Source organism: Oryctolagus cuniculus, chromosome 5 (assembly GCF_964237555.1).
Source record: "Oryctolagus cuniculus chromosome 5, mOryCun1.1, whole genome shotgun sequence".
Taxonomy (NCBI): Eukaryota; Metazoa; Chordata; class Mammalia; order Lagomorpha; family Leporidae; genus Oryctolagus; species Oryctolagus cuniculus.
The window spans coordinates 20138509-20151513 of NC_091436.1; the positions used below are offsets into that span (position 1 = coordinate 20138509).

Below are 13005 nucleotides of genomic sequence, written 5' to 3' on the forward strand. Positions count from 1 at the left end.
TCTCACACACACACACACACACACACACGGAAACACACACATTTGAGTCTGGTAACACTCAATACTCTATAATCCAGTTTTCTAATACCTACCTTTAAGTCTCATCTTTAGTTAACTCTGAATTGAGAGGCAGGAATGATGCAAGAACATTGGCCTCATAAGCAGGAAGTCGTTCCTTGGTGATTTCAGTTTGGAAAGCAGTATGTTATACTCCCTTGGTGGAGCTTTGGGATACATATTAGCAGAGTAAAGGCTGGAAGAATTCCTGCAGTAAAGAAACTATTTTACAGGTGTCTGTCTGTCTCAGGATGTTTTCACCTGGAAGCATTTGTTTGTTTACTCCACACTGCCAACCACAGGGAGCAGGCAACAGTATGGGTGACACAGCACCCAGCTCCTCCGATGTGGGAATGCAAGAAGGTACACAAAAGAGCCATCCCTTTCTCTCTCTAGGACCATCTGAATTTGCGTTATACAAATAATGTAAACTTAAAAGCTGTAATAAAAAGGCTTATGGTCACACACTAAAATAAATTAAGTAAAGTGAATGAGACTTTAGGCTCTCCGATGCCACAGTAAGATTTCTTTATAGATCTGGGATTTAACAGAGTCTTTAAAAGGTGTGGTATTGCTTCTTTCAAATAGGGTATTCTGTGGCCTACCCACCCATCCTCAAACGCTAAATGTGTGCTAACGTCACCTCATTTCCAACACCTTTCTGGAGGTAGCACTGCTTGGTGCACCAGTCAGCAATGCAATCACCTTTATTGACTGACCACATCATTATTTTCAGAATATTCCTCGAAGAGAATCTGAAACGGTTTGTTAAAGCTAATTATATCCACCTCAAGTGCACTCAGGGACTGATGCTTTCTCTTAAGACATATCAAACAGTGAGACGGACATCTGTAGCCGACTCTATCAGCATGAAAGACAACCAGGACATCGCCTGGGGCAGAGGAATTCAAGTGACTCAATGTGCATAAGCGAAGATGATGTTTGTGAGGTTGGGTGGCTGCTCTCTGTATAAGATCCTTTACAAGGGCAAAGAAATTGCAGTGGAACAGTGAAAAGAAACAGGGAAACAGCTACTTTTCCACCTGGCAAACACAAGTGCTTTAGTACAGACAAAACCTATTAGCTGGGGTGGTCAGCGAAGACAGCACAGTGACAGCTGAAGTGTAGAGAGGAAGACCTTGGGTCCTATTCAGAAAATGACATATATGTTACCTAAGTGTCTGTAGGGGAAAAATGCTTTGAAAGAGAAACGAATGGCGGGAGACGGGAAAGATGCTACCCAGTGTAACTCTTAACTCTATTTTATCCGAACTGCACTGTATAGGTGCCTGATACGCAACCTTCTACCTCAGTGGCACTCCTGCGGCTTTCCCAGCACAGAATCTTCCAGCTTGCACAAAGCTAATGTTAAAGATGTCCACTCTGAATTTCCCACCCATTGTTTCAAGAAACACTGCTTCAACTGGAAACCATTATTCTTAGTGAAATAAGCCAGTCCCCAAAAAGATAAATACCATATGTTCTCCCTGATCTGTGGGAACTTTTAGAGTACCTAAAAGGTAATCTATAGAAGTAAAATGGAAACTTTGAAATGGGATGATTTTGGACAGCCTTGTCTTGACTGTTGAAGAGCAATTTTTTTTTTCATACTATTTGTTGAACTATTTATTTAGTGTAGGGTTAATTTTATGAGTATAAAACTGAAAATAGATCTTTGAAAAAAATAAGAATGGAAATAGGAAAGGGAGTAGGAAAAAGGGTGGCAAGAATCACTATGTTCTGGGTCCTGTAACGTGGCTCACTTGGCTAATCCTTTGCCTGCGGTGCTGGTATCCCATATGGGCACCGGGTTCTAGTCCTGGTTGCTCCTCTTCCAGTCCAGCTCTCTGCTGTGGCCCAGGAAGGCAGTGGAGGATGGCCCAAGTGCTTGGGCCCCTGCACCTGCACAGGAGACCAGGAGGAAGCACCTGGCTCCTGGCTTCAGATTGGCAGAGCTCTGGCTGGAGCGGCCATTTGGGGGGTGAACCAAATGGAAGGAAGACCTTTCTCGCTGTCTCTCTCTCTCACTGTCTATAATTCTACCTGTCAAATAAATTTAAAAAAAATCACTATATTCCTAAGTTTGTATTTATGAAATGCATGGAGTTTGTATGCCTTAAATAAAAGGCTTCTAGGTCAAAAAATAAAACCTTTTAAAAATAAAATTAAAAAAAGAAACACACTTCTGAGATAATGAGCCTTTCCTTAGACATTGATTCCACTACAGTGCATGATTTCTTCCTCCAAATCTTTTGTAAACAAGGGACCATTTCCAAGTGGGTGGAAATGGCCATGACCTCTCTCACCCCTCCCTCTGTCCTGGCTATGATGCCTACGTCTACAGTTACTGTGCTTTTGGAAGCATTCTTCCAACCCAAGACCAGTGGCCGAAACACTTTCAGGACAATGGGGAGTTTCTATGTAAGTAGTTTGAGTCAAACAAAAAACACCACAAAACGTCTGTTTTTGAGAATATACACAACTTTTATGTGAAAATACAAAATCAGGCAATTTCACATTTGAGATCTCAGAGAGGCCATTTCTAGAAGTGACCATAAAAGGCAGTTATGAATTTGGCTCACCATAAAATTTTGTTTAATATTTACTTTCATGTGTAAACTCTATTTGGTAACAAAACAAATACTACATTTATCACTTTAGGCTAAATTTGTTATATTACTATATTTGCTACCACAAAATAAATTCTGAATAATGAGCAACTGCTCTTCCCTCTAATCTAGCTTTTCAAAATCCACCTTACCTCCCAGGACAAAAGTGAAATATCTAGAAGATTCCAGAATCCATCCTGTAGGGCAGAGGGAAGTGGATAGACCTTGTCACACCATGATGGGTCCTTTCATCCTGGTGCAAAGAACACACTTTTTTTTTTTTTTTCTGAAATCTGAAGAAATAAAATTTAAGAAAGAACAGGATTCCCTGAGGACTGCAGTCTTGCAGTGAAGTGGCACTGTGAGTTTCATCCAACACCTGACAGGCATCGGAAACGGGTTTTCAAGTGAGAAGGGCAACAGAAGTCTCCTGTGGATTTTCCAGATCATCTAGACAACAAGAAAAATAACACACACATACACACACACACACAAAACTGAACAGTAAACAGGAAACTCCATTTTGCTATGGTTTGCCAGTCTGACATCATGGTTTTGAACAGACTTTTCTATACAATTATACATAAAGGAAGGCAAAAATGCAGCGAATTCTGAGTGAAGATGCATGCTGGCCCCAAATAGGACCTCTTTCTCCCTGAGCCGTCGCGTCCATCTTGAAGCCTGGAAACGTGTGTATTTATGTGCAGAGCTCTGTGCTCAGTTGGTCTGCTGTCTGCTCAGTGTCACTGAGGAACATCCGTTGTCCCAGAGACAGAAGGAATATCTGCCCCAAGGTCACACAAGAGTGTCCCTCTAGAGGCCACACTTCTCGGGATTTATTTCTGCCTGTGTTCCCTTGGGTATAAAGGGTGGGTCAGGGAAAGAAGGCTCAGGGCATGGAAGCAGACCCAAGGGAGGGAGGTCATGCCGGAAACACTGGATAAAGCCCTGAGAACTTCTGCAAAAATTTTCCCCAATCCTACAAAAATCTCCATTTCCTACTGAATTTTATTTTTTTTAAAGTCTGGCAATATAAAAGTGCTCACGATCCCTGAGCATCAGATTCAAGTTAAGATGCAATACAAAGGGGGTTGCCTGTTCTGGATAGAAATCTAGACTGTAAGTGCAGCCAGATATCTTGGCCTGCATATAATATAGGGAAAACTGATACAGGGAAAACTGAGGTTTTGACTGGCAAGGTGACTTCTAGGAATCATCTTAGCCAAGCAGAAATGGAGAAGGGGTTATTCTATGTCTACAACCACCTAGTTCCCTTTGGAGCTGAAAGGAAGAAAGTGAATAGTATTGTCAGCTGGAAAGGTTAGTGACCTGACTTCTGCTTTACTTTTACAACTGTTGACCTCACAGTGGAAAGAGAATTCTTAACTTTTACATTATCATACACGTTTTCTGTTGTCCCTATATTCCAGATATTCTTATTGTTGCACATTGAGAAGGAAAAATAGGAATCAACTTCTGCCATAGCAGAGAGGGGGATGGGAAGTGGAGCAGCCAGGACTCAAACCCCAGTGCCCATATGGGATGCCGGTGCCGCAGGTGGCAGCTTTACCTGCTACACCATAGCACCGGCCCTAAATAATTCATTTTCTATTCTGAAATTACATATTTCTATGGGATCCATTTATATAAAAAAGCCATATTTAATTTTTTGACATAACAAACTAGTAGAAGACAGAACACAGTTTTGTTGGAGAAATCTATCTTGTGTTCCTTTTAGAAGCAAACTTCTGGTTCAAGCTTCTGGTTTCTAGATACCAATTTAATTTCCAGTGTGTCCAATGTTCATGTGAGAATATGACCAGCCTGAGAAATTATAGCTCCTAAGTTTACTGCTTTCAATTATGAATCTTTACAGTTCAAAGGTACATATTTTATTCAATTTTCAAGGATTTCAAAGTGTATGCTTTATGAATACCTATGAATCAGTGCCTTTAAAAATATTTGATCTATTTAAAAGCCTGCAACAGTCTCTTGTTAAAAAGGGTCATTGATTAAGATGATGGTTGTTAGAGGGTGAATTGTTTTCCCAAAAAATATATGTTGAAGTCCTAACATCCAGTAGTATGCATGTGACCTTATCTGGAAATAGTGGGACTGGCAGGTGTAATCAAGTTGAGATCTTTCTGCATTGGGGTGGGCCCTAATCCAGTAACACTGGTGTCTCTGCAAGAATAGAAGAGAAATAACACACAGAGAGAATGTCATGTGATAATGGAGGCAGAGATTAGAGCCATGCATTAATAAGCCAAGGAATGTCAAGAATTTCCAACAACTACCAGAAGCTAGGAGAAAGCAAGGAAGGATCCTTTCCTAGAGACCTTAAAGAAATCACTACCCTGATGACACCTCCTTTTCATACTTCTAGTATCTAAAACTCTGGGACAATATGCCCGGTTATGGTAGCTTAGAAAACAAATACACTACATCAAATATCTTAAACAAATATGAGAGTGAATTTGTATTATAGAAAACGTACTTCACTCTTTAGTGTGATATAAATAATATCTACTGTTTAACTGGAAACAAGGTACTTTCTGATCTATGCTCCTGTAATTATTTTCAGTTCCAATAAATGAATACCAAAGTTTCTGTGGTTTGGTGAGGCGGTTAAAAAATAATCATGAAACAGAATAGGAACTAATTAATGTGTGGCAACAAACCATGTACACACTCACTGGGATTGAGATACAGGCCTAATGAAGAAAATGCTTTTAAATGTGCAGTGATATTGATTAATTATCAACATTGTATCCCTTGCTGGACAGCTATTAGTGAAACCCAAGGGTAAATGAATATTTATAAAGTTTATCTCAAAACTGGATGTCTGTTCTATCTTTGAGCTGCCAGTGTGTTGCCTAATCCTATGTCAACTTTCGAAGGTCTCTACTGCATCTTTTCTCAAAAGCAGCCTTCCTCAAATCAACAGGCACCAATTTTTAACAAAGCTGGGTCAATAAGGAACTTGATGTTGTTTAACACAAATTTATTTTTGTTTGCTTATTTGTCTCTCTTCTTTAAGCTATTTCCTATGGTAGGCATGGCCAAATGGTTTAGATTAAGTTGGAAAGCAAACAAGCCAAAAAATTCAGCCCTTACCATCGGAATAAAGATCAGAGGGTATGGGACAATTGAGGCCACCTATGCCTGCAGCTCAGAGAGAAGAATGGAGCTGGGGGAACACCCATCTCCACATGTCATTAGCACCCACTTCATTGGACAGTTCCTACAAACACAAACACAAAGGTCTTTCTTCACAGGTCAGCTTCACAATGAGGCCCTCCCTGGCCTTTAGTGAAAAACATAAACTGGAAGACTGTACAAACATGCAGAAACTAACAGGATGCACCAGCAACTCCTGCCATCTTCTCAGGAGGAGGCAAGAGGAACCTGCAGCAGCCCACATGCCACAGGTGAAGTTGTCTGCGGGAGAACATCACAATCCCCACTGACTTTGAATCCAGATGGAAGCTGGTGATGGGCAGGGTGCCCACTTCACCTTGTGAAGGGAGGGCACACTGATTTCCTCCTTTCCCCTCACCAAGGCACCCAGTAGCCACCAGGGAGGAAGTGCCATATTTGCAGAATAAAGCAAGTGAAGACTGCTGCGGCCAGTATTCCACTGTGGCTTTTATCTGAGGGATAAAGTCATGGTCCCCACTGGCTTTGAATCTGGCCTGGAGATTTGGCTTGGGGGCAGAGTGCATACTTAGTTCCATGAAGGGAGGACATGTTCCCCTCCCCTCACCCAACCAACTTCTGTCCAGCAAGTGGTTGGCTTTGGGAGCAGAGTGGCTCTCTCTGCAAAGCAACTCCAGGGGCAGGGAGTGGATCCTGTTACCCTGTAGCTGTGGGAGCTTGGTACCCTGTGATGGAGGGACTCTTGTAGTAGCACAATAGACCAAAAAACTGAGAAGGGTGTTGGTTGTGGCTGGGTCTTTGGGCAATCACTGGGTCTGGTTGCAGAAGCTTGGAGCTCCCGGAGTGCTGGGGAGGGTTCTGTGGATCCGTGGATCTGTGGATCTATGGAGAACATAGATCCTTTGTGTGGTTTGTGTGCCTGAGTGGAAGGGGTGCTCGGGAACTGTGGGGTTACCCTGGCAGTAGGTTCACCTTGGTAGAGAGCGGCTGGGGATACGAACACACCAGCCAGCATAATCATACTTTCTCCCCTGCTAAAGAGAGAAGAAATTTAACACACCAAACATGGATGCCACTCTGGACTCTTGCCCCTCTCTCAAGTTCTGGCCAGCACACAGCTCTGGATACATGCTGAAGGGGCAGACATTCCACTAAGGAAAGAGGGCACATTTCAAAGCACAAAGCCTTAAGAGGAGATATCAACAAGTGTTTCCTCAGATGTAAAAACAAATGTAGAAATAGAAGAAACATGAACAAGGAAGACAGTATGACTCTCCAAAAGGAATACAAAAATACTTCAGTATTAGACTGTGAAATGAGATCGGCAAAATGCCTGAAAAAGAATTCAAAAGAATGATAATAAAGATTACTCAAAAACACAGGAAGCAAATATATGAGTTAAATACATCATGTGAGTTAAAAACATCAGTACATGACATTAATGAGAAATTCCACCAGGAGATAGGAATATTAAAGAAAAATCAAACTGAAATACTAGAAATGAAGAATTCACTATGTCAAATAAGAAATTCAGTGGAAAGCCTTAACAATAGACTCAATGAGGCAGAATAGAGAATAGCGGAGCTAGAAAACAAATTTTTGGAAATACCTCAGTCAGGGCAAAAGAAGGCAGGAGGAGGTGAAGGGGGTGGAGGGGAGGAGGAGAAGAAAAGAAAAACACAGAGGCCAGCGCTGCGGCTCACTAGGCTAATCCTCTGCCTTGTGGTGCTGGCACACTGGGTTCTAGTCCCAGTCGGGGTGTCAGATTCTGTCCCGGTTGCCCCTCTTCCAGGCCAGCTCTCTGCTGTGGCCCGGGAGTGCAGTGGAGGATGGCCCAAGTGCTTGGGCCCTGCACCCCATGGGAGAACAGGATAAGTACCTGGCTCCTGCCATCGGATCAGCGCAGTGCGCTGGCCGCAGCGCGCCGGCCGTGGCGGCCATTGGAGGGTGAACCAACGGCAAAAGGAAAACCTTTCTCTCTGTTTCTCTCTCTCACTGTCCACTCTGCCTGTCAAAAAAAAAAAAAAAACACAGAAAGATGAAGAAATTTAAAAATTAGAAAACCTGAAAACAGTGTTCAAGATCTGTGGGATACTATCAAACGACCTAACATACAAGTCTTAGTATTTCCTGAAGGTGTGGAAAAACGGAATGGCTTAGAATACTTATTCAGTGATATTAAGCAGAAAACTTCCCTGATTGAGAGAAAGCTATGGGCATTCAAGTCCAGGGAATACACAAAAAACCCTAAAACATGATCATAAAAGATCCTCATCACAACATATTATAGTCAAACAGGAATATATGACAACAAATCCGCAAATCTAGAAGAAATGGATAGATTTACCAAACTGATATGCAAAGACATAGAAAACCTAAATAGACCAATAACCAAATAGGAGATTGAATCAGTAATAAAGACCCTACCTAAAATGAAAAGTCCAGGACAGGATGATTTCATTGCTGAATTCTAACACCCTTTTAAAGAAGAACTAATCCCTATTCTTCTTAAATATTCAAAACAATTGAATTACTCTAAATTCCTTCTACAAGGCCAGCATCACCTTAACTCCAAAACCAGAAAACCAACCAACAAAAAAGAGCCAGAGACCAACGTCCCTGAAGAACATAGATGCAAAAATCCCCCAAAAAATACTAGCCAATCGAATCCAACAGATCAAAAAGATCACCCATCTAGACCAAGTCATTTTATCTCTGGGATGCAGGAATGGTTCAACATTTGCCAATCAGTCAATGTGATTTGTCACATTAACAGATTCAAGAATAAAAACTATCTGATCATCTCAATAGATGCAGAAAAAGCATCTGATAAAATCCAACATCCTTTCATGAAAAAACCTTAAACAAATTGGGTACAGAAGAAATGTACATCAACATAATCAAGGCAATATGTGACAAACCCACATCTAACATCATATTGAATGGGGAAAATCTGAAATCATCCTCCATAAGATCTGGAACCTGACAAGCATGTCCAATCTCACCATTATTATTCAATATAGTTCTGGAAATTTTAGCCAGAGCCATTACGTAAGAAAAAGAAATGTAAGGTATACCAATATGAAAGGAGGATGTCAATTTACCCCTGTTTGTAGACGATATGATCCTATACATAGTGAAACCAAAAGACTCCACTAGCAGGCTATTGGAACTGAATTTGGCAAAGTTGAAGGATATAAAATCAACACACAAAAATCAACAGCAAGCTATGGCTGAGGAAGCTATGTCTGAGAAAGGCCAGTTCCATTCACAAGTGTTACAAAAAATTTAAATACTTTGGGATAAATTTGACCAAGAGCATAAAAAATCTCTACAATGAAAATTACAAAACATTAAGGAAAGAAATAGATGAAGACACACACACACATACATCCACAAAATGGAAAAATCTTCCATGTTTATGTATTGGAAGATTTAAAACCATCAAAATATCCATACTACCCAAAACAATTTATAGGTTCAATACTAAGGACATTATTCTCAGATCCAGAAAAACAGATGCTAAAATTCATATGGAGGGGCTGGCGCCATGGTGCAGTAGGTTAATCCACCTCCTGCAGTGCCAGCATCCCATATGGGCAACAGTTCGAGTCCCAGCTTCTCCTCTTCCAATCCAGCTCTCTGCTGTGACCTGGGGAAGCAATAGAAGATGGCCCAAGTGCTTGGGCCCCTGCATGCACATGGGAGACCAGGAAGAAGCACATGGCTCCTGGCTTCAGAATGGTACAGCTCTGCTGTTGTGGCCATTTGGGGAGTGAACCAGTAGATAGAAGACCTTTCTCTCTGTCTCTCCCTTTCTCTGTCTACCTCTCAAATAAATAAATAAATAAATAATCTTAAAAAAATTCATATGGAAACACAAGAGACCCCGAATAGCTAAAGCAATCATAAACAATAAAAATAAAGCCAGAGGCATCACAATACCAGATTTCAAGAAATACTACAAGACAATTATAGTCAAAAAAGCTACTAACACAAAAATAGACATGTGGACCACTGGAACTGCTTAGGAACCCCAGAAATTAATCCAAACATCTACAATCAACTAATCTTTGATGAGCTAAAAGCACTCTATTGAGAAAGGGTAGTCTCTTCAACAAATGATGCTGGGAAATTCTGATCTTTACAAGACAAGACACCTACCTTATACCTTACATGAAAATCAACTCAAAAGGGGTAAAGGATCTAAACCTAACACCTTAAACCTTCAGATTATTAGAGGAAAACATAGGGGAAACATTACTAACATCAGCATAGGCAAAGATTTCTTGGATAAGACCACAGAAGCACAAATGATATTACATCAAGCTAGGAAGCTTCTGCACAGCCAAGGAAACACTCACCAAAGTGAATGCTGGTTCACTCCCCAAATGGCTGCACCAGCCAGGACTTGGTCTGGGCCAGGCCAAAGCCAAGATCCAGGAGCTTCCACTTGGTCTCCCAGATGGGTGCAGGGGCCCAAGGATTTGGGCTATTTTTGGGTACTTTCTCGGGTGCATTAGTGCAGAGCTGGATTTGAAGTGGAATAGCTGGGACTTGAACCAGCACCCTTATTGGATACTTGTGCCACAGGTGGCAGCTTAACTTGCTGTGATACAACACTGGGTCTGAATAGGCATTTTCAAAGGATGAAATACAAATGGCCAACAGACACATGAAAGAAATGCTCAAGGTCACTAGCCATCTGGAAAATGCAAATAAAAACCAAAATGAGGTTTCACTTCAACCCAGTGAGAATGGCTATCATCCAAAAAATCAAAAAACAGGGGACATCATTTTGGCCTAGCAATTTAAACTGCACCTGTGATGCCAATATCTCATATGAGCACTGGTTGGAGTCCCAGCTGCTTCACTTCCAATCCAGCTCCCTGCTTCAGCCTGGCCCAGCACTGGCTCTTATGGCCATTTGGAGAGTGAACCAATGGTTAGAAAATCTCTTTCTCTCTCTCCATCTCTCTCTCTCTTTCTCTCTAACTCTGACATTCAAAGTATATAAATCTTTCTTAAAAATAAAAAAAAAACAGCAAATGCTGGTCAGGATGTGGAGAAATAAGTACCCTAATGCACTGTTAGTTGGAATGTAAACTAGTATAACAATTATGGAGGATGGTATGGAGATTCTGCAGAAATCTCAAAATTGATCTATCATATGACCCAGCCATTTTACTTCTGGGAATTTACTCAAAGGAAATGAAATCTGCATATGAAAGGAGTATCTGCACCCCCATATTTACAGCAGCTTAATTCACAATAGCTAAGATATGGAATCAGCCCAGATGTCCATCACTTGGTCACTGGATAAATAAAATGTGGTATATATACACAATGGAATACTACCCTTCCATAAAAAATAATAAAATCCTGTATTTTTTCAACAAAGTGGATGCAATTTGGACCATTAGGCTTAGTGAAATATGAAATAAACTAGTCCCCAAAAGACAAATATCATACAATTTTCTGTGGTTTGTGGTAACTTCTATAGAGAGTATAAAAAAGTAATGTATATGAGTGAAATTGATACCTTGACATTTGATTATTGTTTATAGCCCTTATCTATCTCCTGAGGAACACGGGTCTCTCAACTTAGTATTCATTGAATTCTTTATTTAGTGGAGGATTAATCTTGTGATTATAAATTCAAAGTATATCATCACAAAAGTTAAAAGAAAAATTAGAAAGAAAGGAGGAAAGAGAGTGGGTGGGAGGCAGGGTAGGAATTATCATTACGTTCTTAAAACTGTATATGTGAAATACATGAAATCTTTTCCCTTTATATAAATAAAGAAAGAAAAACATAAACTCCCTGTTTGAGGTTTCAGCTCCCTTTCCTGGTTTTCCCCCCCTTTCCCTGTTTCTGTTTACTAGTACTGGACTTCTGTTGTTTAGTGTCTTTCTCACCACTAGAATGCAAATTGACTCCATAGTTCTCAACCCACAAGGCACAGAGGGCACTCCTTGGTAGACACTCAACATATTCCCGTGGAATAAATGAATGAGGAAAAATCCCCATATTTGCTTTCATTGTGAGACTTGGAATGAGTGAGTGGGATTTCCCAAATTGCTGGCCTGAGTGAGTAGAGTTTTCAATTATGCTTGTGTATTTCTAAGGCCTAATGGGGGAACTGACTGAGTAGGCAGTAGAGCTGATGGGGAATTACTTCTCTCGGCTACCCCATCAAACATCTATCATCAACTGTACATTATAAGCATTTCATCATTTTAGAAAACTGATTATCTCCAACTGCCAAAGCCACAGTTTGCTTAATTACTTTTGAAGCATTTACAAGTGCACAGTATCTAAGAGCTTCATAAATCTACTTGAGGATTAGGTGCCTCCAGTGCCCCTAAACTAACACAATACACTGCTCAAAGAGGCCTGAGTGATAAAGCCCAAATTAAACAATCCTTTCAAAAAGCTTCAAACATAGCAACCTAAGAAGACACATAGCAACCTAAATAAACGTTTGAAGAAGACCCAAAAGCCATAGCAGCCCTCATGGGAATGCACTTGCAAATTCCAATCTGGTCTACTAGCAAAGCATTGCCAACTGACCAAAGGCAATTTGGCCAGGCACCTAGGTTCATGTAGGAAAATCAGTGTGGTAAACTGTCACAATCAGAGGCAGTAGGGGCCCATCTAGCCCCTCCATCACAACTTGATTACAATTGTATATTACAATCAGAGCAAGTCTACCTCCAAAAGTCTGGCAAAAGTTCCATTGCTTTATCAGCCAACAGGCACAAAAAGCCCTCGGAGAACACACCGCACGAAATATTCACCCTAAGGCATATAAGGTGACATTTTTGACAGTGGCAAAGCTGCCTTTAATTAGATCAGGAACAGAAGCCTGAAGACAGGATTCAGATGAGAATAGATCTCTAGACTGCAAAGGCTACTAATAGGACTTGGCTTTGGTGTGTGGTAACCCTAAACTGCTTTGCTGTGAACCACCAGTGAAATTAATTTTTACATATTTTATACTGATTACCCGTTTCTACCAATTTTGATAACTATAGAAATTGCAAGCAGTCTCTTTGATAGTGTTGATTCCTAATAAGAATATTTCAAATGCTAAAAAATAACCCGTGAGTTTTAAAGCCTATTTACATGCACATATACATGGTACAATTTACAGGGAAATCTAGGAACTCAGCAATA

At 40.7% G+C, this 13005-nt stretch overlaps 1 protein-coding gene and 1 long non-coding RNA gene across 2 annotated transcripts in view; both read right to left on the reverse strand.

Annotated features, from left to right (window-relative positions):
- The window catches only part of SAMD5 (sterile alpha motif domain containing 5), a 477984-nt gene that overhangs the window by 106798 nt on the left and 358181 nt on the right, over positions 1–13005 (reverse strand). The window lies entirely within an intron of this gene.
- LOC127493124 (uncharacterized) overlaps positions 1–13005 on the reverse strand; it is a 78658-nt gene continuing 65653 nt past the window's right edge. Inside the window, exon 3 of the long non-coding RNA XR_011388461.1 lies at positions 1–13005. This exon is cut by the window's right edge and continues 16262 nt beyond it. This is a non-coding gene — a long non-coding RNA (uncharacterized lncRNA).